The sequence below is a fragment of the Lactuca virosa genome, chromosome 2, assembly GCF_052849685.1.
Source record: "Lactuca virosa cultivar CGN04683 chromosome 2, Lactuca_virosa_CGN04683_v6, whole genome shotgun sequence".
NCBI classification, from domain to species: domain Eukaryota; kingdom Viridiplantae; phylum Streptophyta; class Magnoliopsida; order Asterales; family Asteraceae; genus Lactuca; species Lactuca virosa.
Genome location: NC_136427.1, coordinates 173,493,091 through 173,518,266, shown reverse-complemented (window position 1 = coordinate 173,518,266; position 25,176 = coordinate 173,493,091). Strand labels below are relative to the sequence as shown.

At 40.5% G+C, this 25,176-nt stretch overlaps 1 non-coding gene across 1 annotated transcript; it reads right to left on the bottom strand.

Moving 5' to 3' along the window:
- Window positions 1-18,420: 18,420 nt before the first annotated feature.
- Window positions 18,421-18,527, bottom strand: LOC145162055 (small nucleolar RNA R71). Its single transcript, XR_013738911.1, has one exon. It is a non-coding gene; the product is annotated as a small nucleolar RNA R71 (small nucleolar RNA).
- Between the last annotated feature and the right edge of the window lie 6,649 nt (window positions 18,528-25,176).

Sequence of the window (25,176 nt, the reverse complement as noted above, 5' to 3'; positions counted from 1 at the left end):
CCATGTCAATGGACAACTCTTCATCGAAATTTACATTGAGTTTTTCAAGGCGCTCCACATATCTTTTCATTCTTTGCACGTGGTTGCAGATTGACTCTCCTTCCTTCAACTTGCATGTCATAAGAGCTTTGACGACTTCATATTTTTCTTGACGAGCTTTCTTGTGATACTTTTCAACAAGATCTAAGTTCATTTCGTATGGCCAGTAGTCCTCATAGAAGCTTTCCAACTCAGGAATCATGGTGGCGACCATGATGCAAGCAACCTTAGTCGCATCCTAATAGTGTTTCTTGTAGGAGGATATTTCTTCAAGAGTATCATTGGCTTCATCGATCTCGATAAGTTGTTTCTCATGGACATACTCTTTTCCCTCATATCGAAGAGCCATCTTGATATTATACATCCAATTATTGTAGTTGGTGCCATCCAATCTCACCTTGGAGACGATCGAGAGAAGGGAGAAGTTGTGGGTAGTGGTTTGAGAAGCAGAAGCATCACCAGAAGTAGAGATCTATAGAGAAAAAGAAGTTTTAGTTAAATGACAATAATCCTTAATATTTTAACCCATAAAAAATATTTAAGGCTAGGATCCAAAATAACAATTCACAAATAAAAAGAGGGATGTCGTAATCTTATTGTGAATTTATAAAGGTAGGTAAAAGCAATTTACCAATTTCGAACTATGAAATTCCTAGATCTTTTAAGATTCATTGAATCTATCAATGGCATGTTTAATCTCAAATTATGCTCTTTTATTTTTTACTGGGATACCGACAATCACAAACAAGATATGAATAACCATACAAATATGCTTGGCACTCTCGATGTCATTTATCATCTCTCATTAATGTCTCAGTTAACCACACGCGCTCCATTAACAATGATAACTTAGAGACGCCCATTATTACTATTTATAGTCACTATTAGTTTGTCGGTTAACCACATGCGCTCCACTAACTACATATAAAGTATAATGTGCAGTTTTATGGATTAGCATACTTTTCACACTTTCTTAAAGGCTTGTGTAACGCCCGGATCTTGGTATGCATTTTAAATCAAATTATTCATTTTTGCAAGGGGACTCGACGAGTTGGAGCCCAAACTCTTCGAGTAGGAATGGAGTTTGGATGCGGGACTTGAAGTCTACTCGATGAGTTGAGAGCCTCAACTCAACGAGTAGGGATGCCAGAGTGAAACCCTAATTTTCAGGGTTTTGCACCCTATTTAAACACCTTAACCTCCAAAAGTTGGCCTTATTTGCAGCCTCCATCACCCCAAACCCTAGCTACGAAACCATAATCCACTTATGAGTGTTCTTGAGCCATTGTTGTGTGTTCTTTGTGATTTTAAAGCTTGAGAAGGAAGGAGAAGCTCAAGGATTCAAGAGGAAGCCAGTAGATCCAGAGGTTGAGCTGCATTTCTGACTCATTTGAGGTATAAAGTTGATACCTTGGCCTTCTATTGCTTAGATCTTCATCTAGGGTTGTATCTTGTCACTTTTGGGCTATATTGAAGTCATTTTCGGGATTTGAGTGTATCATGAAGTTGTGACTTCAGATCTAGACACTTATGAGATTATGAGGCTTAAAGTTGCCAGCTTTATCAAGCCTTGGCCCTTCCTCATGCCCTAGATCTCTTATATAGCTTAGTTTTGGTGTTTTTAGCTTCATGACGCCATGCATGAACGTAAAGTTAGCAACTTTACGTGGTCACTTAGTCCTAGGGGACCAGATATATGATTTGGAAGCATTGAACTCGACTGGAAGTGACTGAATGGATTTAGACTAAGCGGGACTCGACGAGTTGTTCATCCAACTCGGCGAGTTAGGTCGTGGTCCCCCAACCTTTTCTATTACTGAGCAAACTCATAGAGTCTAGGAGATGACTCAACGAGTTGGTCATGGTTTTGGGTTATGAAGATTGAGGAAATCGACGAGTTCAAGGAGGAACTCAGCGAGTTGTGAGTGAAATGTCCCGACTATGTTATGAGGAGGAACTCGACGAGTTGGATCGAGATTTCCAGGGCTTTTATGGATCATGGAACTCGACGAGTTGAGGGTCCAACTCGGCGAGTTGAGTCAACCAGGATGTTGACTTTGACCATTACGTTGTCTTTGACCAGAAGGTTGACTTTGTCTTGGACTTTGACCAGAGTTGACCCTTAAAGGGGTTATGAGTATGAAACAGTAATTAAGGAGATTTTATGTGTAGGAGTTTGAGGAGAGTTGATTCCAGAGCCGAGGACAGTTCAGATACTTCACGACATTGAGGTGAGTTACCTTCCAGTAGAAGTGGGTCGAAGGCACCAATGCCAGCCCAATAGTAAGAGATATAGTATAGATGATTGTCTTTGTGATAATTATTTGGTATGTCACTATCTGTTATGCTTTATGTGAGATGTTATGTGATAGTGGTAGGAGGGGTAGGATAGGCCCTAGTACCGGTCGAAAGGGTCGAAGGGGTATGCCAGCAGCCTGATAAGCTAGGCAGTGTATGACTTATGTGTTTATGTACTAGGATGTTATGTGGTAGAAGTAGGGGTGAAATAGTCCCCGGTACCGGTCGAAAGGACCGAAGGTGTATGCTGGCACCCTGATATGCTAGGCGAGGTACCGGTCGACAGGACCGAAGGGGCAGGCCAGCACCCTGTTATGCTAGGCTAGTTATCGGTTGAAAGAGACCGAAGGGGTAGGCCAGCACCCTGATATGCTAGGCAGTTACCGGTTGAAAGAGACCGAAGGGGTAGTCCAGTACCTGAATATGTTAGACAGTATGTTTATTGTATGGTATGTGGTATGATGGGGGAACTCACTAAGCTTTGTGCTTACATTTTTCAGTTTTGTTTCAGGTCCTTCTTCTTCAAAGGGAAAGGAGCCGGTACGGTAGCAGCGCATTACACACATGATTTTCCGCATATGAGATTCTTGGGATTTGTACTCTGACATTATTATTATCTTTTGACATGCTTTTGAGACACATGATCTATGGTTTTTATGAAATGAGATTACTCAATGATGTTTTCTATAATTTGTTTTATGAATTGTTAAATCGAAAATGAAATTTTTAGTCTTAAATTTTGGGGTGTTACAACTTGAAAACTATAAAGTGGGGTCGTGAACTCACCCTTGATACGTGAAACCACTAGTGTAGGGTAGAATTGGAAGTTCGGAACTCAGGAGGAGCTCCGGTGTCGATGGCACATAAATCGAGAGAGTGAGGTATGTTTTTGAGGTGTGAGACACTAAATTGCCAAGAATTGCTATTTATAGTTCATTTTGGACTGCACACCACACAAGTACGCGTGAGCCATAGGGAGCTGCCACCTGTCCTCATCTCATCATGCCAGGTTATTCGTATCCTGACGAATCTCGTCGTTAGGTGCATGCCACGCACTACGCGCGTGGGTAAAAATCAAAGTTTGAAAATGCGTTTTTCTTGCATATGAGCTCCATTTCAACAACTCTTATATATTCGTGTAGGTCTCGACGTACACTGCAACTTTCCTTTTGGTCCTTTTAGCTAATTTTAACTTTCATTTTTAGCCTATATTTTATAACCGTTATGATTTTATAAAAACCATAACTCTCTCATACGGGTTCTGTTTTAGGCGTTCCTTGTCTCAAAATTCTTATTTTGAGTAGTACTACGTTTCCCCTTTTGGTGACTTCTACCAAAAGTCAACCGTTCTCTTTGTTGTTTTTGACGCTGTAAATTTTTGTATGTGGTAGATTTTTATTTACCATAAAGATCATATCTCTACCATAACCTGCTCTTAAGATGACACGATTTTTCGCGCACTTAATTCTGAGCCTAATAGTTTCCGTAATTAAGGATAAAAATCGAATATATTTATATATGTATCAAATGGTTACATGGTTGTCCTATTACATGTTGTTGACAGTGTTAAACAATAAGAGCATTTGGTGATGTATTTTCCAAGTTGTCTCACAATCTTTCTTGTTTCGTTCACTCAAGAACACAAAAACCACACTAAAATGGATTTAGGAGAAATGATGAGCTTCAAACACTTCAAAATATGTTAGGGTTTCATTAGATACGTTCAGGGGTGAATGATGATGAAAATGATAAAACCCCATGGGTTAATGCTCTTAAATAGTCCAAAATCCCGAGGCCTAAGGCCTAATGTGACATCCCCATTTTTACGGGCAGAAAAGACCGATTTCGTTTATGCTTTTATTATAAAATCAGAGTAATCTTTCAAAGAAAAGTGTTGCGGAATTTGTTCCCAAAACAAAATATGATAAAGATCTATCAAAGCATTTCCTTAAAGAAATGTATTTTCATTATATTACAAAACTCGGGATGTCAACATCGATACAGATCAAAAGCATAACCAAAACATCATAGGCCACAAAACAAAATTGGCCTCAAAACAACATAGGCCGTACAACATTCCATTTATTTTCTACTAGCCTAAAATCCATAATCTCTCGTCAGATCATCCAACTATGCTTTTGCCACTACCTGATTAGGTCACGCTGGGGAGCCTGGTGATCATATACGGTTTTCAACCCACAATAAATAAGTTTTATTATTTTCAACAATCATTCAACCTGATTACCCGTTCCTGTTATCCTCACTTTACATCCCTAAAGCATCTATTATAAGGGACATATCCTAAGGAATTTCATCGGGATGGACACTACTGCTAAGCGGATTCCTCAGCCATATAGGTCCGTAAGGCAACCATGGGGGGATGGAGTACACCGGTGAACACATCGTTCACAAACACCTACAGGTTGCGAGCCTGCTAGCGTTCCACTGGACTTCCTAGAAAAGTCTGTGGTCGTCATCCATACACCGCTAGATGACTGGATCATCGCCAACACCGAGGTCTCTCATCATTTTATTTCATCACACACCAACTATTTCATCTACCCATGTTTTACCCAACATGTTTGTAGATATAAAATACATATACAGTTCAGATATGAAAACGAGGTTTAAATCTTTCATACAGCATAGATCTCAAGTATAAATTATTCATATATAAGGGTTAGATCTGAATAGTTTAGATCTAAAGTGAGAAAGTCTAGATCTGAAGGAAAAAGTTCAGATCTGGAAGTAAAAGTTTAGATCTGAAAGAAAAAGTTTAGATCTGAAGGAAAAAGTCCAGATCTGAGAAGAAAAAGGTTCAGATCTTTCATCCAACATAGATCTCAATTAAACAGATAATATATATACACATAACACGTAATTTATATAAAATACTTCATATATATGTGTAAGATGAAAGTGACTATACACTCACCTGATAAGGTGGTGATTCGGACAACACTTCGCTTCTTAAAATAATCTTCTTTGATGAAACCGGGAGATTTGCTTGAAAACCGAGCTCTGCGCGGGCAGAGTTTCAAACCTAAAAACTCTTTTTCTTGGAGCCTTCGGGTGCTCCGGGGCTTTCTTCTAGTGCTAGGGAGGTTTCCTAGGATCCGGGGGTGTTTTGGAAGGCTAGAGAGAGAGAGAGAGAGAGAGAGAGAGAGTAGAGAGTGAAAGAAAGGTGTAAGGAATGAAATGGTTGAAGTTGCTATTTATAGGCAGTTTTGGGCTCTCTCACGTCGTGAGAATCCATGCTCACGTCGTGAGCTTTTGACCTATCACTCCGTAGACTTGCCATCTGCATTCTAGGCTTGAAAAGTGACCATTTGACTCCTCACGTCGTGAGTCCAGTCAGATTAGGGTTTCTGACACGTGTCATGCTCTCAGACAGCTGTATCTTCGGAAGGTCATAACTTTTGCATACGAGTTCCGTTTTTGACGTTCTTGATATCCACGCATCGGTGGAGACGTACTCTAAAACTTTCCTTTAGACCCTTATGGCTAACAAGTACTTTATCGTAAACTCACTTTTTACGATTCCCGGTGTCATCCAGGTTTTGTCGTGAAACTTCGACAGGTCATAACTTCTTCGTTATAACTCGGATTTCGGCGTTCTTTATATCTCCGGAATCCTTGTCACGACCACTACAACTTTATTCATAGATATCGGGTTTATCTAACATTTTTTTACGCTTATTTTTATTATATCTTTACAAACAAGTATATAATCACATAAAATCACATAATTCACATAATATTCAAGTAATTCATCATTATTACTTTAAAATAGGTTACAATGGTTGACCTTGACTATTACATCATCGAATTAATGCTTAGCCTCGAAACACGAGCGTTACAATTCTCTTCCCCTTAGGATGATTCTGTCCCGGAATCATGCATCAGCAAACAAATGCGGATATGGACTCATCATGTCATTCTCCGTTTCCCAGGTGAGGTTTGGCCCATTCGAATGTTTCCATCGCACAAACACTAAGTCGACCATCTTGTGTCGCAACTTCTTAGTCTTACGCTCAACAATTGCCTCCGGTTCTTTAATTAGCCTCTTATTTTCATCCATCCTTAACTCAGAAATTGGAATTATGTCGGGAACTTCTCTCATGAACTTCCTCAAATAACACACATGGAATGTGTTATGAATACCATCTAGTTCTTCTGGTAGTTCTAGCTTGTAAGCTTGGTTCCTTATCCTCTGAAGAACTTTGAACGGTCCAATGAATCTTGGGCTCAACTTTCCTCTTTTCCCGAATCTTATAAGTCCCTTCTTGGTGAGACTTTAAGCAAAACTGAATCTCCAACTTTGAATGTCACCGGTCGCCTTTTCTTGTCAGCATAACTCCTTTGACGATCCTAAGTTGCTAACATCCTTTCCCTAATCACTTTCAGTTTTTCAGCAGTCTGATGGACTATCTCGGGGCCCATAAACTGCTTTTCTCCAGCTTCAAGCCAACAAGACGGCGTACGACACTTTTGTCCATAGAAAGCTTGATAATGTGCCATCTTGATACTCGAATCGTAACTATTATTGTAGGAAAATTCTACTAGAGGTAAATATTCATCCCAGTTACCTTGAAACTCCAAGGTACACACTCCCAGCATATCTTCAAGTGTTTGAATTGTTCTTTCGCTCTGACCGTCGGTCTGCGGATGGTAGGTTGTACTTAAACACAACTTTGTACCCAATTCCTCTTGTAGACTCCTCTAAAACCTTGACATGAAACGACTATCACGGTCTAATACTATCGTTAAAGGAACACCATGAAGTCTTACTACTTCCTTCACGTAAGCATTTGCGAGCTTATCCATAGATCATCTTTCATTGGCTGCTATGAAGTGTGCACTTTTAGTGAAACGATCAACGACCACCCAAATCATGTCGTGACCATCCTTTGTTCTCGGCAGTTTAGTCACAAAATCCATGGTGATGTCTTCCCATTTACCCATGGGTACAGGTAAAGGTTCTAAACTCCCATACGGTTTCTGATGTTGTGCCTTAACTCTCGCACATGTCACACAGTCGGCCATATACTTTGCAACATCGAGCTTCATCGTCGGCCGCCAGTAGTAGGGTTTTAGATCCTATACATTTTTGTGCTGTCGGGATGAATCGAGTACATGGTCTTGTGAGCTTCTTCCATCAGAAGATCTCTTATTCCTCCCATATTAGGTACCCAAATCCTATCTTGGAATACCCTCAATCCTTGATTATTCGTACCGAACACCAACGTTTTGCCCAAACGCTCTTCCTTTCGGTTATTTTTCTCTGAAGCTTCGTCCTGAGCTTTCTTCATGCTTTCCACAATCGTTGAGACAACTTCAATTCTTAATGCTCTTGGCATTTTCCTTTCAAGGCTCACTTTTCGGCTCAAAGCATCAGCTACGACATTTGCTTTACCAGGGTGGTAAATTATCTCACAGTCGTAATCATTAAGAAACTCTAGCCAGCATCGTTACCTCCTATTCAATTCTTTTTTAACAAAGAGATACTGAAGATTCTTATGATCGGTGAAAATTTTGCACTTCGTGCCGTAAAGATAATGCCTCCATATCTTTAGGGCAAATACTACCGCTGCCAACTCCAAATCATGAGCGGGGTAGTTCTTTTCATGCTCTTTCAGTTGTCTCGATGCATATGCTATCACCTTATCCCTTTGGGTCAGAACACAGCCTAACCCAACTCTGGATGCATCGCTATAAAGTGCGAAGTCTTCAACTCCATCGGGTAGAGAAAGAATCGGTGCTTCACACAACTTCTTCTTTAGCTTCTCGAATGCTTCCTCGTGCTTCTCACTCCAAGTATAAGTAGCTCCTTTATGGGTCAAAATTGTCAATGGAGCAGCTATCGAAGAAAAGCCTTGGATAAACCTTCGGTAATATCCGACTAATCCCAAAAGCTTCGGATCTCCGTGGGACTCTTTGGTTGTTCCCACTTCATCAGAATTTCAATCTTTGCTGGATCAACCATGATCCCTTCTTGGTTGACCACATGACCCAAGAATTGTACTTCTCGAATCCAGAAATCACATTTGGAGAACTTTGCGTACAACTTCTCCTTCTTCAAAAATTCTAACACTTCTCGTAGGCGCTTGCCATGCTCCTGCTGGCTCTTTGAGTAAACCAGAATGTTATCTATGAACACTATCATGGATTTATCAAGGAATGGTTTACAAACCCCGTTCATCAAATCCATGAATGCTGTTGGAGCATTGGTTAGTCCAAATGACATAACCAAGAACTCATAGTGTCCATATCTTGTTCTGAATGCGGTTTTCTAAATATCCTGCTCTCTCACCTTCAGCTGATGATATCCTGACCTAAGATCAATCTTGGAGAAATAGCTCGAACCTTGAAGCTGATCGAACATGTCATCAATCCTTGGTAACGGGTACTTGTTCTTCACTGTTGCCTTGTTCAGCTCTCTGTAGTCTATACACATCCTCATGCTTCCATCTTTCCTCTTTACGAATAACATCGGAGCTCCCCAGGGTGATGAACTTGGTCTAATGAAACCGTTGTCCAACAACTCCTGAAGTTGCGTCATAAGCTCCTTCATCTCCTTCGGTGCTAATCGGTATGGTGCTTTTGCTATTGGTGTCGTTCCTTGTTACAACTAGCATTTTTAGCTAGGAAATTTTGTTTTCATGTAAACATCAACTATTGTAAGACTTATACTCTAAGTGGATATCATACTCTATGCTCAATCAAATTCATCCATTTGAAGCAAAACTCCTGATTGAAGTTCAAAACCTAATACAATACATCACATATGCTTAACTATGGGTCTGAAACCCTAAATATCCCAGTTCAAATTCAGTATGGACTAGGATCCTCTTAATTGGGCCGTGAACTCATTTGGGCCGTGAACCCATCCTTTCCCCATTCACGGCCCACCTTTAAAAAAAACTATGGGATATTAAGAGTGTCACCTCATGTTTACAAGATGGATTCCCATGCAATTATCCAACAAACTTCCATACTAATCTCATGTCTCAATGCAACCATCACATCTCATCCTCTCTCCTCTCTTTCTCTCTTCATATTTACGGCCTAGGGCCATTTTCCCTCATCAAGATCAATCAAGCTCCATTTTAATTCTAAACCTTCAATAAAATCCCCCATTTTCATCCAAAAATCGTGAGTGTGTGTGTGGGTGTTCAAGAGATTCCACATCAAAGATCTCAACTTGGTAAGTTCTTATTTTACTCTATGGTTTAACTTCAAGTTTACACTAAAAACCTCTCCTTAAACCACTCTTATTTCATGATCATGCTCTTAAAACTCCTTAGAATTTGAATATCTCCTCTCAAGAACACTTTTAGGGCTGAGATCCTCCTCAACCTTCATCAAAGACCAAAAACAACAACCCAAAGTGAGTTCATACTCCCTATTTTCAATTTTACTATGTTTTGGGGGAGAATACAAGTTGTTTTGTGTAGATCTATGTGTTTATGCATGTATATGTGTGTTTTCATGTTATATGTTGTGATTATTTTGTGAAAACAAGCTAGATCTTACCAAACTCGAAATATCTACCATATTTGGTGATGTTTCTAAACTAAACCATCTTATTTGACTTATTATGTGGTGGGAAGGATTAAACATGCTAAGAATGTGTGTAAAACTAACCAAAATCGTATAAAGGGCCATTTTTGACAAAATAAACAAAAAGTGAGGTTCTTATGTAGCTCACGGTTTTGAGAGGACCAAAAGAGTCATTTTTATTTCAAAATAGATCTTTATGATATTCATGGTCTTAAAAGGGGACAAAAATGCAAATTTTCACAAATGGGCTTCTATATGGGCCTTCACGACTTTAAAAGGGGCCAAAAATGCAAATTTTCACAAATGAGCTTCTATATGGGCCTTCACGGCTTTAAAGGGCCAACTATGCTAATTTTCACAAAAATGGGTCTTATTTATGTAACTCACGGTTATTAGGGGTCAAAAAGGATTATTTTTGCTAAACATGGTTGGTTGCAATATTTGAGACCCTACAAGGACTAAAAATGTAAACATTTTCATAAATGGGCCTTATTTGGGCTTCTCACGGCTTTGGGCCAAAATTTGTAACTTTTGGAATTTTGTGGGCTTAAATGTCATTTTCAACAAAGTTGTGCCAAAAATGTAAATTTTTGATAAGAAAGGTTAAAGATGTGAAATTATTAAAATTTAGGCAAAAAAGATGAAATTATCTATAAGTGGGCCTTTTATGCCATTTTGGTAAATAATTGAATTAAAACAAGCAATAATATAACAAATGGGCTAATTTTGCCATTCTCATGTTATTGGGCATTAGTGACCCATTTAGATGCTTGATAGGTCCTGAATACTCTTCACATGTTTATTGGGCCTTGTTGACCCATTTATATGCTCGACGGACCTTGGATACTCCTTGCGTGCTATTTGGGCCTATAAATACCATACATGTGAAATGGGCCTTAGTTGTCCTTTTACATATATTTTGGGCTCAGGTTATATAATTTCATTCCTTATGAGCCTAGAAATGATTTACATGCTTAGTGGGCCTTAGTCGTTCACTTACATGTTCATTGGGCCTGGAATGTGCATTATATGTTTCTCTTTGCGTAAATTCGATAAAGGATCTAGTGAGACGTGTCGGTTGACACCTATTGAGTGTACGATCGTAGCATGTAGTTATAACCAGAGTCTCTTGGAGGGAGAGCGGGGGTTTGTGTATAGATCTATACGGCGATGACACCCCACACCTGAGTTGTTCGCTACAGTTAGACTAAACCAGTCTAGGGTGACGGAAACCTTATTCTATTCCGTTGGCGTCCATAAACGCGAAGACAGGCGAAATGGTCATTATCTAGTATGGTTATAACGACTCACTTAGAGTAATTAAAATTATAAAATTTACGGAAAACCATTCTCTTTTCTCTTTAAAATACTCGGTAACATACTCGCGTTGGTACTCAACGTCGGGGGTTGATAATACCAGCATACTCTTATACAGACAACATCGGGTTGTCTGGGGGCATTCTCTTTACATTCTCTTCATTCTCTTTTGGCATTAACAATAACACACATGCATTAATACAAGATCGGATACAAACATACTAAACTGTTTTAAGAAAATATAGGATTTTCTTGTGATTACAAAGTTATACAAATCATTTTCTCAAACATGCTAATGAACTCACCAACATTTTTATGGTGACCTTTTTAAATTAACTTGTATTCTCAGGAAACCATTGAACAGGTTGGGCAAGACGAATTTATGGATATTTTGTCATATTTTGTTTCATCATATTTTAACTATTTTGGACATGTAATATTGAAATACAATACTTGATGTACACTATGTATGTTGTTATGTTACATATGTGATGATGATGATGTTATGTTTCAATTATATACTCTGTGATGATACTATAAAAGATGAAGTCACACCAAGCCCCCAGACATTTCCGCCATCTGGTTTAGGAGTGTGACAGATTGGTATCAGAGCATTGTTTATAGTGAACTGGCATATCTAGTCATACAAGATATGCAACTATAAATACAATGGGACTAAAACACTCTGAATAAAATACATACCTAGGTGTGCATTAATACAATAACCCTAAAAGTCTCTGGAGGAAATTGAACACCGTGGTCAAACCCGGACAGTTATGTAGTTGTACTAGGGGTAAATATAGCCTGATCAACTATATTTATTCAAAATACGACCAACATGTTCTTGGGAGTGATCATGTTGGGAAATGAATCTAGAAGCTTACCTCGTATCCAAGAGCTCTAAGGAACTCAAACTTAAACAATTAAAATACTATAGGAGTATTTTGGAAACCTATTTACACATACTCTCGTTACACACTTCTCACCCTTCCAGTTTCGCACACAGTCTTCATGGAAGAAGTACAACAAGGAATCCTTTACTATCAGACTTTGGTAGCCAATGGGCTAATTGAAGGAGAACCTGCGATGGGTCAAGAGGCAGAACCCGGTGTTGGTCCTGAGGAGTACATGGAAACAGACTACGAGTTCGGAGAACCCAATGAGGTTATGGAAGAAGATGGGGACACTAATGAAGTTCCCATTGAACCTCCCACTTCAGAGATAGTACGGGACCACTCTGCAGCACCACAGGATCCCATCGATAGGACTCGCTCCTTAGAGGAGGAAGTTGCCACCCTTCGGCAACAACTATTAGCAGCAAAGGCCCGAGCCGTGCAGACAGAGCACAAGAGGGACGAGGTCACCAGGGAGATGAGCGAGATGGCTGATCTCGTGGCACGACATTTTGGAATATGATTCCGCCACCAGACCCTTCTCGTCGCAGCTAGTACCCATTCACCTACTACCGTTATGAATTTTTTTTATGTACTACTCTATGTACTATCGACTACATGATTAAGTGATTACACTACTCATGGAGTCGTTACTCTGTCAGATTTTATTTCATTTCATGTATTGTATGCCTTATGAAGGCAAAATTTTCATGTACTCAAAAGTTTATCATTAATGAAAACGTTTATATATTTTCTCATGATGTTGTTATCTGCTATGTGTTCTATTACTTTTACTACATGTTGATTGTATGCATTCACTTACTTACACACAACCGAATCACCGACACTGTTCTATAATCAAGAAATCGTGAAACTAGAATACACTGGATACTCAACATCTTTCCGTTCCATGACAGAAAGATGCCTCAAAGACCAAATCACGGAAACAACACGACACCGACGCCACCAGAGATAAACTCAGCCGCATTCCAAGCGGCAGTATCAGCTGCGGTCACCGCAGCACTGGCACAGATTCACAATGGAAACAATGGTTGAGGTAACGGACAGGAGCCGGAAGTACAAACCAGGGAACGAATCAAGGACCCACAAGAACCTTTACCTACAAATACTTCACAAACGCCAAGCCTCGAACCTTCAACGAGACGGGAGGCATGATAACTATGAAAAGATGGATAGAAAAAGTGGAATCAATATTCGAGATCTGCGGATGTCCTGAGGAGTGCAAGGTGAAGTTTGCGGCTTGTACATTCTTCGATCAAGCTCTCTCTTGGTGGAATGGTCACGTGGAGGCCATGACACTCCCTGTGGTGAATGCTATGCCATGGGAGGAGCTTAAGGAAATGCTGATGGCCGAGTACTGTCCAAGGGGAGAAATCCAGAAGATGGAGCAAGAACTGTGGAATCTCACATTCCAAAACTCCGACATTGATGCATACATCACGAAGTTTAGTGAGTTGTTACTGTTGTGACCAGGGATGATCACGTCCGAAGGGAAGAAGATTGAAAGATTCATCTAGGGATTGACCTCTCCAATTCAAGGAAATGTAATCGCAGCGAACCCTGGAACGTATGACAGTGCAAAATGGCTAGCCAAGAAGTTATACGATCATGGAAACAAGAAGGGTGCCAAGGCAGGGGAAACAGAAGTCAAAAAGGAAGGTGATAATAAGAAAGGAAAGAACAACAAGCGAAAGGGGCCACAAACCCAAGAGTCAGCAAAGAAGCAACAAACAGTAGTAGTCAACGATGTTACTTCACAGGTTACCTCAACACCACATGCACCAGCCTCATCTACACCAACTACTACCAGACAATACTCAGGGACCCTACCCAACTGTAGCAAATGCAGTTTTCACCACCATGGAGAATACAGGGAGATGCATTGCACGAGTTGTAACCGAAAGGGTCATACCGCAAGATACTGTAGAACTCAGCCTCAACAGAACCAACAGTCAAATAACAACAACAATAACAACAACAACAATGTTGGGGCCAGTTACACTTGTTACGGGTGTAGAGGAACTGGTCATTTCAAATGCGATTGCCCCAAAGCCAACAACCAGGGGGCAGGAGTTTCAGGAAGGGTTTTGGCGTTGGTTCAAGGTGAAGCAGTTCAAGACCCAACGGTTGTCACTGGTACGTTCCTACCTAACAACACTTACGCATGCATTTTATTCGATAGCGGAGCCGGCGAAGCTTCATTAGTAACAAATTCAAACACTTACTAAACCAACAACCCCAGAAGCTCAACGAAGCCTTCACGGTGGAAATGGCTAATGGGAAAACCAAAACAACTAGAAATGTTTACATAGGGTGCACATTAACACTAAACAATCATTCACTTCAAATAAATTTGATGCCAGTAAACATTAGGAGTTTTGATGTGATAATCGGCATGGATTGGTTAACCCCCACCATGCTGATATTATGTGTCGCGAGAAGGCCGTTCTCCTTCACCTTCCCAAACACGAAACCCTAATAATCTATGGTGATAAACCTGGTGCCAATCTTCTTCTCATCTCGTGTATCAAGGCACAAAAGTTCCTGCACGAGAAAAACTATGCTTTCCTCGCTCATGTTGTGGATAAAACTAAAGACGAAGTAAACATTAAAGACATCCCAGTGGCATGTGACTTCCCGGATGTATTTCCAGAAGACCTTGCGGGAATACCCCCAGAGAGACATGTCGAATTTCGAATCGGCCTAATACCAGGAGCCACATCAATTGCCAAATCACCCTACAGGTTAGCTCCCGCCAAAATGCATGAGTTATCCAGCCAACTAAGCAAGTTGTTGAGAAAAGGATTCATCAGACCAAGCTTCTCACCCTGGGGAGCTCCGGTCTTGTTTGTCAAGAAAAAGGACGAATCTTTCAGAATGTGCATCGATTATAGGGAATTAAACAAGCTCACTATCAAAAATTGATACCCACTCCCTCAGATTGACGATCTATTTGACCAGCTTCAAGGGGCTAGTTAGTTCTCCAAAATAGATCTAAGATCCGGTTATCATCAACTTCGAGTCCGAGAAGAGGATATTCCAAAAACTGTTTTCCAAACTCGATACGGTCATTATGAATTTGTTGTGATGCCCTTCGGTCTAACAAATGCCCCTACAACATTTATGGACCTCATGAATCGAATCTGCCCCCCATTCCTTGACAATTTCGTGATCGTCTTCATCGACGATATTCTTATATACTCCCAAAGAAAAGAGGAGCACGGTCAACATCTCCGTCAAATCCTGGAAACCCTAAGGGCTGAGCATTTATATGCAAAACTCTCCAAATGCGAGTTCTAGATTCGCAGTGTAAACTTTTTGGGTCACGTAGTCAGTGAGAAGGGGATTCATGTAGATCCTTCCAAGATCAAGGTCATTGAAGGTTGGGCGATTCCAAGGACACCCACAGAAATCCGGCAATTCTTGGGTCTCGCGGGCTACTACTGAAGGTTTATCCAAAAATTTTCCAAAATAGCCAAACCCCTCACAACCTTGACACAAAAAGGCGTATCTTTCAACTGGACGGAAAAGCAAGAAGCCACCTTCCAAACCTTCAAGCGAGCCCTCTGTAGTGCACCAATGCTATCCTTACCAGAGGGGACTGAATACTTCGTAGTCTACTGCGATGCTTCGAACCAAGGATTAGGTTGTGTCCTCATGCAGCGTGGGAAGGTGATAGCTTACGCATCCAGGAACTTGAAGATGCATGAGGTAAATTACACCACCCATGATCTCGAGCTAGGAGATGTGGTCTTCGCCCTAAAGATTTGGAGGCACTACCTCTACGGTACAAAGTGCACCATCTTCACCGTCACAAAAGCCTCCAGCACATACTAAACCAAAAGGATCTGAACATGAGACAGCGAAGGTGGGTTGAGCTGCTAAATGATTACGAATGCGAAATCAAGTACCACCTAGGAAAGGCTAACTGATATTTGCATATTTAGCCATATATTTAGTATAGATTTTTATCAATTATTAGCTAATTATTTGCATATTATGGACAAAAGGTACTTAATAATGTTTGAATTATATTTTCAGTCCAGAAGCCGTGCTCGGAAGCAAAAGGAAGCAGGAGTCATGAATGAAAGCTCGGGAATGGAAGAAGGAAGAAAAAGGCTTAAATCTGAAGCTACTCGGCGAGTAGGGTCGTCTACTCGACGAGTAGACACGAAGGTTCGCGAAGAAATACGAGAAGTCCTTGCCGCATACGGATTCAACAAATGGACTCGTCGAGTCAGTTATCTACTCGACGAGTAGCCCCTGTTTTGAGAAAATTATAAATAGACTTCACAAACCCGAATTGAGGACTCTCTAGCTTTTTGGAGAACTTACTTGGCGACTAAGGAACTTGCTGGAGATCAGAAGAACGTGTGAAGAACCCTAATCCTTCATTCTTAAGAGATTAAGGCACTTTAGGTTTAATTTTCCACTTACTTTTGAATTGAATTATGTTAGGATTATTTGAATTTGTTTGTAAGCTTTCATACACTGAAATCATGAACTAATTTCGTTAGTTTCTGTTTGGGGAAGACAAATTTGCTCCTATGGTTTAATTTACTCTTTTGATTAATTGTTAGTTGGTGATATTGTTAAATTAAGCTTGTTAAAGACCCTTATGCATTAACTACAACTATTTTCTGTTAATTGCAAAGTGATTAAGCTGCATGAACATCTCTTAATTGCTTATCTCATATAAATTATGTGAACACAATACTATATGCCTAGGAATAATGAACATGAAACTAGGATTAACTAGAGAATGGGTAAATTAATGTGTGGGCTTGTATGATACACCATCAACAAGAGGTTAATTGAATCACCAAACTTAATTAGCTAGCTACAAGTCTTATTTAACCCGAATAATCAACCTAGGAAATCTATTAGTTTAATCAACTGGCCATTGTTTGAATTAGTATGTTTTCTAAGGATTAGTAATAGCGAATGCGAATCTAATCACTAGAGTCGGTAACCAATAACAATTAATCTATTATATTATCATAAAAATCAACCATAGGAGTAAATGAGTTGAACCTAAACAGAAACCCTTTTTGATCATTGAATTTAGTTTGTTTTTACGTGTTTTCAGCTTTTAATTGAGTAGTTAAGTTTTAGTTAAGTTTCTAGTCTTGTAAAACTAGAGAAACCCCTATTTTCTATTACTTGTTTTTAGTTAATTCTAGTTTTTAGTTTTAATTTTCCGTTCCCTGAGTTCGATACCCTATTTATTTAACTACACCACAATTGACATGTCCACTGCCTTTGTGTGTCAATTTTATAATTAAAAGTAGGATTAAAACCAGTTGAATTTACACACATCAAGTTTTTGGCGCCGTTGCCGGGGAACGGTTCAAAAATTAGCACTAATTTCTAGTTTTATCGATCCTTTGTCTGAGATTTATCTTGCACAAAGTTATTTTTAGGTAATTTAGTTATTCGGATTAGTTTTCATAGTTTTCTGTTTTAGAAATTTAATTAGATTTTGTTCTGTTTCTGCCTTGAACTCGCCGAGTGCAATCGACGCTACTCGGCGAGTCCAGCGCTGTTTCACAGTTTTTATTTTTATTTTCTTTTTATTCTTTTTACGCATTTTTCTTACTTTGGTTGCAGTTGTTACATGACCCGAGGATCCAATACGTCTTTGGTTCCTCCACTTGAAGACCCGGAGTCCGCTCTAAGAAAGAACAAAGGAAAAGCCGTTGGAGAATCCGCCTCTTCAAAGAACTCACCCTTGAAGAATCTCAAATCCCTTTTTAGCAAGAAAAAGAGCAGCAAATCAGGAGCATCCAGCACCTCTTCCTTGGCAAACGAAGACCCAATCAAGGAAGACATCGTGAACGAGTCTGAAAGAGAAGAAAGCGAATTTGAAGAAGGTAGCGATCTAGAAGGTGACTTTGACAACACCATGGCAAACATCGATGAAGTTCCCATGGGCGAATGGAAGAAGAGGATACGAGATGATACCGGCCTGGGACTTGTGCAACCCGCAATTCCCGCGACTGCCACTTTTGAGCTTAAGGGTCACATACTTGCTCAACTCAAGGAGATCCCCTTCTACGGAAAAGACCACGAAGATGCCTATAAACACTTGGATGAAGTCAATGATGTGGCTGATTATTTTAATGTTCCAAATGTGCCTCACGAAACCCAGCTGCTTCGTATGCTTCCAGTGACATTCAAAGGTGCTGCAAAGGATTTGCTCAAGTCACTCCCTCCCGGATCCATCACTACATGGGCTAAGATGAAGGAAGAATTTATTGACCAATTTTGCCCACCTTCGAAAATAGCCAAGTTGAAGAAGGCTATTGCCAACTTTGAACAACAACCTGGAGAGTCCCTTTATGAGGCATGGGAGAGTTACAAAATTCTACTAAGGAATTGCCCACATCATGATCTTAATAGCCAACAAGAAGTCTCCATTTTCTATGATGGAGTCAATGTAACAACTATGCAGCTCCTTGACTCGCAATGACCCCTCACAAAGAAGGCACCCCCGGTGATCAAAGAACTAATTGAAGAATTCTCTAAGCATTCTAGAGAATACCACAATCCAAGGAATGATATGACCAAGGGATCGGCCTATGCAGCTTCTGAAGATTTGTCAGCAGTTATGGCAATGTTGAAAACCATGGATAGGAGGATGGATAAAATGGATCAAACAATCCATGCTATTCGGGTAGGATGTGAGAATTGAAATGGGCCTCATCTAACTAGAGATTGTGATTTGGACGAGAACGGGAATAAGAAAGTGCAAGTATGCTATTCTAGTGGTGATAGATTTGATTACGATTGGCGAAAACCTAAGAAAGAATGGCTCCCTTATGATGAATACAAAAAAGCGAGGGAGGAGAAATTTAGACAAAAGGCAAGGGGTTTTTACCAAAAGGAGGAGCCGGTACAAGAAAAGAAACCAAATCTAGAAGAAATGCTCACTAAATTTGTAGCTGCATCCGAAAAAAGACACAATGACCACGATGCTGCAATACAAGATACAAAAACAATATTAAGGAATCAGCAAGCATCCATTCACAACATTGAGAAGCAGCTGGCGCAACTTGCCCAACAAATGAATCAAAGAGCACCGGGAGAACTTCCTAGTAACACCGAAAACAATCCAAAAGGCGCACATATAAACATTGTCACAACTAGGAGTGGGAAGATTATAACCCCTCTGGCCCCTATTCAAAAAGAAGACCCGAAGCTGGTACAAGAGAAGGAGGCAGAAGGGCAGAACCAAAATCAGACCCAACTGAACCCAGACCCTACTCGCCGAGTCCACGATATGGACTCGACGAGTCCGACATCTGATCAGAAAAATACACCTCCTGTTAAGCCATATCAGCCTCCACTGCCATATCCAGCCCGAGCTAGACAAGAGAAGAATGAAGAAGACTACCAGAAGTTTCTAGAACACATAAAGGCTCTTCAAATTAATTTACCATTCATAGAAGCGGTTGCTCAAATGCCAAAATACGCAAAATTTCTCAAGGATCTTCTAACTAATAGAAGGAAGATGGAAGAAGTGAAGAAGGTGGTCCTAAACGAGAACTGCTCAGCTGCTATGTTAAACAAACTTCCTAAGAAGAAAGGAGATCGGGGAAGTTTAACATTGCCCTGCTAATTTGAAAACTTGGCCACCATTTACGCACTAGTTGATTCAGGGGCAAGTGTAAATCTCATGCCTTACTCGTTTTTCAAAAAGTTAGATCTCCCCGAGCCAAGACCCATTCGTATGGCAATCCACCTAGCAAACAAGACGGTTACATTTCCTAGAGGAATTTGTGAAGATCTTTTGGTAAAGGTGGACAAGTTCGTGTTCCCCGCGGACTTTATAGTTCTAGACATGGAAGCGGATCCCCAAGTCCCGATCATATTAGGAAGACCTTTTCTTAATACGACAAGTGCTATCGTCGACATGCGAGATTCTAAACTTACCCTTCGGGTAGGAGATGAATCAGTCACATTTGGAGTTGATCAAGCAATGAAGCATGTAAGGAGTAGTGATGACACGACATTTTCAATTGACATGTTGGAAGAATTGTTGGAAGATTAGAAAGAAGAAAAACCAAGCAAGTCCACCGTCTCATTTGAAGAAGAGTTTGATGCTGAAAGGGACCTGATGGAGTTAGAAAGACTGCTCGAGGAAGCTGAGTATGACGATCTGATCAGAAGTGCAGGAAGACCGACTCGCCGAGTAGCCTCGATCGACTCGACGAGTCCAATCGAAGAAACTCGAACAGTCGCGAATATTACACCGGACTCGACGAGTCTCCAAACTGGACTTGACGTGTTCAGCATTCAGAACACAAAAACTGAGCTCAAGGCACTACCAGATCACTTGGAGTACGCATTTCTTGAAGATGGCCAGCAAAAACCTGTAATTATAGCTGCTGATTTGGCCGAACATGAGAAGAAGAGCCTTGTGGGTGTACTAAAGAAGAGGCAAGGTGCTATAGCATGGAAGATAACCGACATAAAGGAAATTAGTCCGGCCTATTGTTCCCACAAAATCAACTTAGAAGATGGATCAAAAGCTGTAGTACAACGCCAAAGAAGACTCAACCCGAATATGCAAGAAGTTGTGAAAAAGGAGGTGGTGAAATTACTAGATGCCGGAATCATTTATTCAATCGCCGATAGCCCATGGGTGAGTCCGGTCCAAGTGGTTCCGAAGAAAGGAGGCATGACGGTAGTGGCTAATGAAAACAACGAATTAATTCCAACAAGGACGGTAACCGGGTGGCGAGTTTGCATCGACTATAGGAAGCTAAATGAGGCCCCATGCAAGGATCACTTTCCATTACCTTTTATCCATCAAATGCTTGAGAGGCTTTCCGGTCATCTTTATTATTGTTTTCTCGATGGGTTTTCGGGGTACTTTCAAATTCCAATCGACCCACAAGACCAAGAGAAGACCACTTTTACATGCCCGAGTGGAACATTTGTATATAGACGCATGCCTTTTGGGTTATGCAATGCACCAGCTACTTTCCAAAGGTACATGATGGCTATCTTTCATGACATGGTCGAAAAGTTTATGGAGGTTTTTATGGATGACTTCTCGGTTTTTGGGTTCTCTTTTGAAGATTGCTTGTCCAACTTGGATCTAATGCTAGCAAGATGTGAGAAGACCAACCTTGTTCTCAATTGGGAGAAGTGTCATTTTATGGTGAAGGAAGGCATTGTGTTGGGTCACAAGATCTCAAAGAAGGGGATAGAGGTGGATAGAGCAAAGGTTGATACGATAGCCAATTTACCACCTCCATCAAATGTCAAGGGAGTAAGAAGATTTCTAGGCCATGCGGGATTTTATCGCCGGTTTATTAAAGATTTTTCAAAGATTGCTAGGCCCTTGACTCAATTACTCTTGAAGGACGCCCCATTTGATTTTTACAAGGAATGTCATGAGGCATTTCATTTGCTAAAGGAAAAATTAACCACTACTCCTATCATGATAGCACCAAATTGGAATTTTCCTTTCGAGCTAATGTGTGATGCTAGTGATTATGTTGTAGGTGCTGTTTTAGGGCAAAGGGTTGATAAACATTTTCAACCAATCTACTACGCGAGCAAGACATTGAATCCCACCCAAAAGAACTACATTACTACCGAGAAGGAGCTGTTAGCGGTGGTATACGCTTTTGACAAGTTCCGGCCATACTTAGTCTTATCCAAGACAATCGTTTTTACCGATCACTCCGCGTTGAAGTATCTATTTGCCAAGCAAGATGCGAAGCCCAGATTCATACATTGGGTCCTACTTCTATAAGAGTTTGATATCGAAATACGCGATAAAAAGGGGATGGAAAACGTAGCTGCCGATCATTTATCAAGACTAGAGAACCCACTTTTGGAGAAGCTAGAAGAAGATAAAATTGGAGATGATTTTCCCGATGAGTATATCTTGGTAGTAGCGGGAGAAGTGCCATGGTTTGCGGATATATCAAATTACTTAGCAACTAAATACATCCCAAAAGATTTGACTCGCCAACAAAAGAAGAAATTCTTTTCGGAAATTAAATACTACTTTTGGGACGAGCCATACCTTTTTCAAAGCTGCATGGATGGAATAATAAGAAGATGTGTATTTGGGAAGGAAAGTCAAGAAATTTTGGCACATTGCCATAGTGGACCCACCGGAGGACATCATGGAGCACATTACACCACGAAGAAGATTTTTGATATTGGGTTCTATTGGCCTACAATTTTCAAGGATGCTACTCAATATGTCAAGGAATGTGACTCATGCCAAAGAGCGGGAAATATATCATCCCGAAATGAAATGCCCCAACATAGCATCCAAGTGTGTGAAATATTTGATGTGTGGGGGATTGACTTCATGGGACCCTTTCCCGTGTCTAAAGGAAATAAATACATCTTGGTGGCGGTTAATTACGTATCTAAATGGGCGGAAGCACAAGCATTACCCACTGATGATGCTCGGGTGGTGGTACGATTTTTAAAGAAATTATTCTCAAGATTTGGAGTTCCTAAAGCTCTCATTAGTGACCGGGGCACTCATTTTGTCAATGATCAATTAGCTAAGGTGTTGCAAAAATATGGTGTTCACCATAGATTTTCAACATCCTATCATTCTCAAACGAGTGGCCAAACCGAAGTAACGAATAGGGCGTTGAAGAGAATACTAGAAAGATCGGTTGGAAGTAATAGAAAAGTGTGGCCGGATAAGCTCGATGATGCACTTTGGGCTTTCCGGACAGCTTTTAAGACACCTATTGGTACTACACCATATAGGCTAGTCTATGGAAAAAATTGTCATTTACCGGTTGAAATAGAGCACAAGGCTTATTGGGCATTGAAGGTGTGCAATTTTGATCTAGCTGAACTTAGAACTAACCGGTTGATGCAAATGAATGCCTTGGAAGAACTTAGGAATGAAGCTTACACTAGTTCCTTAATCTACAAAGAAAAGACCAAGAGTTGGCATGATAGAAGATTGAAAGGTAATAAAGACTTTAGAGAAGGACAAAAGGTGTTACTCTTCAATTCAAGGCTCAAACTATTTCCGGGAAAGCTCAAGACACGATGGGATGGTCCATTTATAGTAAATAAAATCTTTCCACATGGAGCTATTGAGCTAGTATCAAGAGATGGAACTCCTTTCAAGGTTAATGGTCATAGGGTGAAAAAATATGAAGAAGGAATTCCAAGGAATGAAGAACTTCAAGAAGGGCTGCTACTGGAAGGGATTATAGAAACGTAGAGCGGGAAGGAGTCCAGCTAATGACTCCTTAAAAAGAAGCGCTTCCGGGAGGCAACCCGCGTTTAGAGTTTGCTTTCTTTTCTTCTCTTTTTCGTTTTTTTTTTATTTTTCTTAGGATATGTTTTTTTTTATCAATCTTCTTCTATGTTCAAAATGATTGATTGAGGGCTAGCAATGCTCAAGTGTGGGGTGGCATACATTTCATTTTACAAACTCAAATTTTTCACAGAATGAAAAACTCAACGAGTCTCTAAGGCTACTCGACGAGCCCATTTCAGAAATCCCGAAAAAACGCTAAATCAGGCATCTACTCGCCGAGTAGGTCCGCCTACTCGACAAGTACATATATTTACACGAAAAAAATTATTTTTATTACATTCTGTAAAAGAGGGTTTTTTACCCTAATTTGCAAACACTCAGCCATTCAAACGAGCCGCCTCCCCATACTCGACGTGCAAACACTCTCAGGCATCCATCTTGATTTTTCTCTTCTTCTGCAAATTCAACCAAAAAGGTAACAACTTTAGCTCTTAATCCTTTACAAGTTTCGATCTTTGGGGTAATAACACCTTTAATTTCTGGAAAATCCCGTTTTTGGGAAGACTTGGATTTTAGGGTTTTGATTTTTGACAAATTAGGACGTTTTAGACGTAAATTTCTACATTCATAGACTCCTGGGACATTCCGAAGCAAACCCCTGAAACAATTTATGGATTTAACCGGTTAATTTCATCAGAACGAATTTTGACTCGAGCAGTTCGTCCTACTCGCCGAGTAGTTCGTGGACTCGGCGAGTCCATGTTGTTGATGCCCAGTATTTTCCAATTTTTAATACTTTAGGTATTTTTTTTGTGGTCTTCTTGTTTCTTTGCTGTGCAGGAGCCATGTCTAGGAGAGGACAAAGCTCACGAGGAGGCGGTTACGGGGACATCCCATGGTTGACTTTTCCAAGCATCACCAACAAGTCTTCACTCACACGAACAAGAAACAAGCTGGAGGCTTTGAGGCGGAAGGAAATTTATGTTCCTAATTAGTTAGACTGGTCATGGATGGGGCAAGCTGGGCTGGAAGAAGCACTAAGCCATTATTTGGTCAAGTCTTGTGAAATTAATGGGGTACAAATAATCTGTGACGGGTGGAGTCGGTTGTTTAAGCTGCAAGAGCCGGTATATCAAGAGCTTTGCTGGGAATTCTTTGCTACCATCTCTTTCCGTGGTGGTGATGACTACTATAGTCCAAACATTATTTCATTCTGCCTTGGAGGAGAGTTTCGCCAGTGTAGTATGGCAGAGCTGGCATGGAGGCTGGGAATTTATGATCAGAATGAGATCATGTCTGAGACTTTTGAGTCATTTGTGGAGCAATGCCACAAAGACTTGCCCGGGGGTGTTGTTGCCTCTACTTAGTGGAACACAATTGCCAACCAAGTCTACATCCCTTCATCCGCTCAAGAGGGGATGATCCGATCCCCGATTCATCGCCTAATACATCGTCTGATCGCAAGCTCTATAAACATGCGAAAGGATGACGATAAAGTCCCCACTCTAGACATCTTCTACATGTGGAGTATTATTACTCCTAATGTATTTTGCAATTTGCAATATTGCATGGCAAAATACTTAGCCGAGGGGGCAGTGAAAGAGCGGGTGACTTCAAAAATCAATGGCGGCATGTTTGTGACAAGGCTTGCAAGAACCTATGGTATTTTGGACAGGCAAGAGGCACGAGCATTGACTATGATTCCTAGTCCTCCCTTCACCACAACTTTATTTAGGAGGGCTAGGATCATTGAGGATTATAGAGGGGGCCATGTTAGCATTC